Source organism: Vicia villosa, unplaced genomic scaffold (assembly GCF_029867415.1).
Source record: "Vicia villosa cultivar HV-30 ecotype Madison, WI unplaced genomic scaffold, Vvil1.0 ctg.001892F_1_1, whole genome shotgun sequence".
NCBI classification, from domain to species: Eukaryota; Viridiplantae; Streptophyta; class Magnoliopsida; order Fabales; family Fabaceae; genus Vicia; species Vicia villosa.
The window spans coordinates 41882-48607 of NW_026705766.1; the positions used below are offsets into that span (position 1 = coordinate 41882).

Sequence of the window (6726 nt, forward strand, 5' to 3'; positions counted from 1 at the left end):
GTGGCGCTAAAAGAAAAAATGTGGTACAAAGGTACACTACGCGCCGCCTGTTCCTGCTGTGACAGACTGCACATTTCATCTTGTCCCCCCACTGCTGTCGGATAGTACAAATATTCCCTCTTTCTATGCTGAAGACGTTGAGGATGCGTGGGCTAGATGAAATTATTGTATCCAGGCCCATGATCCAAGACAGCTGAAGAAACCCTAATTCCTTGGCCTATATAAAGAAATGGAAGCAACATTGGAAAGGGTTTAGAAAATATTCCAAGTTCATATTACACTAGTCCAGAGTAGGGCTGGACAGAAAACCGAGAACCGACCCAGCCCGCAATAACCGAAACAAAAAACAAAAACGGTCTGGTTTGAAACGGGTTTGCGGTCTTGCGGGCCTGAATTTCGGCCTCAAACAGGTTAAGACGGGCGGACTCGGTTCATTGAAATAACACCGCAGGTATCCGAACCCGACCGAGTAATGTTATTTTATTCATTTTACATCTACTATGTTAGTACACAACTCTGAGCGAGAGTTTCATTTTTTATTTATCTTCTCTCTCTTCAGCTTCCATCCCTTCCCTCTTGTTCACATCCAAACCCTAATCCTAGCCGCCATCCATCCGCCGCCGTCTATCATACCCATCTTAAATCCTCTTCTCATGTTCATCTTCTCCAATATGTCACAATGTTTTCCATTTCCAATTCGTTTCTATTGATTTCTTATTCTTTCATATTCTATTTCACTTACACCATTCTTAATCATTCAACATCTTTCTATTCTTCTTTTGTTTATGTTCCAGAAGAATAGAAGGACAATAGTTGCATCTTTATTCTTTTTGAACAAAAGGTAATTTTTATTTTCTTTTTTATAGTATTTATCTGTCTTCACTGTCTTTGTTTTGAACCACACAAAGTGTAAAGATTTTATATTTCTTCATCTTTTCTGTGCATTGTTAACATATTTTAATATTAATTTTCTACTCATTTCCATTTGTTATTGAAATGGTTGTATCATTGTGTAGGTTATTGATTTAAAGGTTGCCGAGACTTGAGACTTAAGAGGTAAATTATATTTGTCTATTATATTTATTTTGTCGAAAAAATTGATGTACTAATTGAATGTATTAGTAGCTGATTTTATCATGTGATTTTTTTAGTTGTACTTAATCTTGAAGCGGACTACTTAGTATACTACTTCTTTGTCAGTTCATTTAGTTAATTTATTTGTAATGGGTTATAACTTCGAATGTGAAATTTAATTTGGATATGGATGCCATGGTTCTTGACTAATAGTGGATTTTGTTCAAGTAAGAAATTAAGATTTACACTTATTATAAGTTAAGCAAACTCTATATCAAGAACAGGGCCTTTTAATTTTAACATACATTTTATATCAGAAAGGTGGCTTTGAAAATCCATTGAATAATTTTGGGAAAATTGTATAGCATCTATGCTGATTATTCTGCAGCAGATTGTAACCAGAAGATTCTGAACTTTAAGCTAGTATAACCATTTCACTTGTTTCTAAACCATTAATTTTTACCTTTGATTTTGAAACAATGCTTTTAGTGTTTTTCTCTATCTTTGCCTATGTATGTTGATATTTATCTAATGTTCAATTTGATACCACTATAAAGCTTATGCTTCAAAATTCTTGACTATGCAGTCATTATTACAGTTGGATTCTTTTTTATGACCTTGTGTTTTCTCATCTAATTGATATTTGCATATCTTATAAATCTTAATTTCTCTAATTGTTTTCCCAAAACATGTTAAAGAAACATCTCATGTCAAGTAAAATGACAGTCCTAATTTTTTAAAGATAATATTAAATGAGAAAACTTTTAACTTGAACATTGTTTTAAATAAGAGGGGTAAAAACAGAAACTGCAATTCAACATTAAATAATGTGAATTTATGGAATTTAGTTTTTATTGTTTTCATATTTTTGACTAGTCTTTTTCTAACATTTTGTTGAATTTAATTTTTATCATTTTCAGGTTGTTGGTGGCTTATTGAAGAACTAATAAATGTATTTGTTTTGTTATTATTTTGATATAAATGTAATAATTTATGTTATTTTTGAAGTTATTGGATGTGAGATATGCACTTTTGAATTGGGCCAAAAATAAAATATTGTAATATATTGACTTAAAATTAGTGAAAGTAATTTAAGAAAAAAGCTAAACAAATTATTTGGCTTAAAATTGGAAGTAACCCAATAACCCGAAATGCCCGTCCGAAAGCACCCGCAACCCGTTTTAAACCAACCCGTCAAAACCGATACAAATTTTGGGCGGAATTGGGCCTGTTTTCTCCAACCGTGGGTTGGGCTGGGTGGTGGTTTTGGGCCTGAAACCGCCCAACCCGGCCCGTTGTCCACCCCTAGTCCAGAGCGTGTTGGTAGAAGTGTGAAAGAGTCTTTTCTCCTCATCTTCATCTGTGCTTACTGATGATCATTGGCGGGACTGAAGTTTCCTCTTGGAGACTTAATCGTCTCAAGTTTTATTCCGAGTTCCTCTTAGGTTGATATCTTTTACTCATTTGCTAGTCTTAAGATGTTTCCTTTGAGAACCATGTTCATTGATTGTACTCAGCTTACTATGAGCTAAACTTGTTTTAGTTGAGCTATTTGATATTAATATTAAAAATGTGTTTATGTTAGATGATTGTGTGGTTAGTACTTGCTTTATCATGCGTTTACAACTCCAACACTTATTTCTTTGATCAATCACCTTATAGATAGGTAATAGCTTGTTGTTATGAGAAATCTAACAACAAGTGTATTTCATGCTTAAAAATGGTTGAAAGAGTATGATAGATATATTCACTTGACCTAGTTTGCTTAGACATAAGAAACTGCAACCATTAAAGAATATCAGAACATTTAACAGACGTGTATTAGGGTTACAAGTGGAACTTAGAGATTTGTTTTCCTTGCCCTTTTATGCATGCTTATGAATGATGTAGAAATACACCATCAGATCCTTCTGACCTTGCATGTCACGACACCACACGTCATTAACACACAAACACAATAAGGATATTAGTGGACATAAGCTTAACTATACTTCTCTTGATACTTCTACACAAATTTCTTTATTTTAGCTTAACGTACTTTTATATGAAAGCTGGATTCAAACCATCACCCATTATTATTTCTCTACTTATGCTTAAAGTGAAAGGATAGATTTAATACAAAAGTCATATCTAAATAGTAACACTCCATGTGGGTACGATACTCTTTCTTTTATCACTTGCTATGATAAAAAAACATATATACTTGCATGTGACACCTTTGAGAATTATAGACGAATAGTTATCTAGAATAATAAAAGCCAAAAATGACGTATTGTAGGATTCGAACCAAGGAACTTTCAATCATTTCACAACGGTTGCTTCCATAAACCATAGTTATAAGTAATGCTCTATCTAATTTATAACAACGGTCACACGCCCGTTGTGGTAACCAACATTCATACAATCACACGCTACCTAACAGCGGATGTGCTACCGTCATTATATGTGTTTCACAATTGTTATTGTATGTGTTTTCCGTAGTAGTGAAACTCCTCTCAAGATGCTCAAAAGCCTGGGAATTCCATAGTCTGATCTTCATCTGAGGCTTGAAAATCAATAACAAACACACACGTCTCTTTTAATAATCATGTTAGAAAAATTGAAGAAAAACATTAAAATGAAATGAGAAGATGTGTGAAAAATAGTGGGAAATGAAGGGCCTATTTATAAAATATGATAACACTCATAGGCGCCACCTCTATTGACGCCACCTCTTTGTCCTGCAACATAGGCGTCAATGGATCTGGCGCATTGGTGGTGCATGCGCCAATTGGTGTGACGCTTTTGTATAATTTTTAGTGCATGCGCTAGTTGCTCTGATACCTCCTCTTTGTTGCGAAATTTTTTATTCGAAATATATATTTTGATATATTGTGGAAAAAGATGGTTATTCAGTTATTGTGATAAATTTTTTGAAAAATATGGTTATTGTAGTAAAATATTATATACTCTGGTTTTATGTTAAATCCATATTTAAAATTTTCACTCTTTAATTTTTTTTTTCAAGCCAATAACTTTGTATTTTTCTTCTCCTATTTCTATCATCACTGCCTTTTCTCAATCTTAGTTTTCTACTTAAAGCAACATGTCATATTACATATATACGTGCTTCTTCTGATCCATAAAGCTGGCACTGATCAAGAAACCAGTGAATCTGTGGTAAGCAGATACTCTAACATGCATTCAAACAAACAAGATATAATTATAAATATACATAATGGACAAAACCTTTCAGTTTGGTAGATATGATTTATCTATATATAGATTGTTAGAGACAGAGAGAAACCAACCGGGCTGTGTGGCTTAGATTCAAATGAAAGAAAGCAGACATGATTTAGGTAGTGAACAGATATTTTGTATATTTCTATATTAGAATACTTGAAGAACAGGATATGTCTATGGGCGTGTGATACGTGTAGGTTTGAGGGTGTGTGGTACGTGCTTCTGCATGTGTTTTGGTTGTTTGTATTTGCATCTAACATGATATATACATCCAACTTGTACAAGTGCATGAGAAATGAATTTTAGTCATTATTCAGAGTTTTACACAAAGTTGTATAGATACTTTATTGAAATTATTTAGATATATGCCATTCATACTTATTTATGGTTGAAAGTTCCACGGACATTAGGTGGGGTTTAGTAGGAGATTCGATAAAACTTGTTCAAACTAACAAACAAAAATAGTTTGAACATTGTGAAGTATTTGGATTGCTTGGTCCACTATTTACAAATAAAAAACGGTGACTATTATAAATAATATATTTTATGATGAAACTTTCATCTCCTATAATAAAAAGTTGAAAGTATAAATCTTGAAAACGTCATGTTTTAATTTTTTTTTTTAAATATATAACATTTTCTCTTGGTTTCTAATAAAATCGAGAGAATATAATTATAACGGAGATTGCTTCGAATCTCAATTATTGCATTTTAAATTTTTTTAATTTTTTAATGGTTTAATTAGTATTTCTCACTTGACGCAATTTCCACTTCTTTTTCTTCTTTGTTATTTATTTATTTATTTCATTTTTTATTAGAATTAACCTAAGTTACATTGCATCAATATTTTTAAAAGCCCTTTTTAATTTTTTATTTTATATATTCAGCTCTCTTAGTTTTCATCAAAAACCTTCGTGATAGTTCTTTTAAATGAATTCCCAGAATATTGCATTATGGTGCTTTTTTATATTTGCTATTTTTAATAAATACATTCATGTCGATTTTTATATTAAACTGACGTGTCACATATTTTGCATGAAATATTTCAGAGCACTAGCTAGTTTCTAACTTTTCATTTACCTATCAATGCTCATTTCATCATTCTCTTCGCAAAAACCTAAGGCGATTTTCATCTTCACTCTTATAAAAACTCTTCCAACATATATTCTTCAAAATTCGTACATCATCTCTATTCCAACCAATATAACTCGTTTGAGGTACGTATGTTTGTTCTTCTTTATCACGTTTGAGGTTTATATCACTGAAATGGTTTATATCACTGGTATGTTTGTTCTTCTTTATCACATTTGAGGTTTATATCACTCGTGCGTTTGTTCTTTATCATATTTTAGGTTTATATCACTGAAATGGTTTGAGATTTCTATGTTTCAACCATCATCTCTTGATCATTTTTTTCTTCACTGAAACGTTAATTAGTATGTTTCTACGTGTTGTTTGATTCACGTTGTTATCTCTAATATTTTTCTTTATTTAGATAGTCATGGACGATTCGACAAGCACCTCTCATACAACATCAGTTGTAACTTCTATTATTACAAAACATAAAAGAAAAGCTAGAGGTGCCACGATGTATACCAAGGTGAAAAAAGTCCACGAAAGTGGTGTTCGTTACCCGGTTATAGTTGTTATAGGAACCGACAAAGATTATGGTGAACATGCTGATTGTCATACCCCAAAATTTGCCCACTATATTTCAAGCTTCGATTCACAAAACAGCACAAATGGTCAACAGTCGACTGATTTGACCTAAAAGTCAACTGTGGTCAAAGTACAGTCAAAATTCCTGATTTTTGGTCAACATCCTTATTTTGAAGTATCATTCATCATTTGATCATGATTCATCAAGAAAAGTTTAGAAATCAACAAAACCAAAAGTTTCTAAATTAGGGTTATCATAGGAAAAAGTCAACTGAACTTTGACCAGCCATAACTTTCACATGGAACATCAGAAATTTTTCATCCAAAGCTCAATTTGAAGGAAATTGAATTCTCTACAAATTTGTCTCTCACATGTCAGGTCTAAAAATGCTTCATTTGAGAGAGATGAATCAAAACATTATAGGTCCTTTTTGAAAGTCAACCAAAAGTAGTTTTTTGTCAAAGCCAATATCATCAAGATAAAATCATCAAATAGAAAAAAGCTTCGATGGTCGCTTGTAGAAGACATCTTGAGATTTCCAAAAAGTCCTAGAACTCCTCCATATCTTAAAAATTGAGGGGGATATGCCTTGTCAAAGTTGGTCGATTTTAAGAGAAAAAATGTGAAGTAAAAGGGTTCAAATTGAATTTTCTTGCAAAGAGACCCAATCTTTTTTGGCCCAATATTGTTCCATAAATTATCCAAGACATCTAATCCAATTGCCACGAATTTTTGAGATTTATTTGATTTTATATGAATTTTTATTCATT

At 32.2% G+C, this 6726-nt stretch overlaps 1 long non-coding RNA gene across 1 annotated transcript; it reads left to right on the forward strand.

The window, feature by feature from the left end:
* Positions 1-303: 303 nt before the first annotated feature.
* Positions 304-2413, forward strand: LOC131637029 (uncharacterized). Its single transcript, XR_009294256.1, has 3 exons — positions 304-841; positions 1017-1056; positions 1995-2413. It is a non-coding gene; the product is annotated as an uncharacterized LOC131637029 (long non-coding RNA).
* Positions 2414-6726: the final 4313 nt, after the last annotated feature.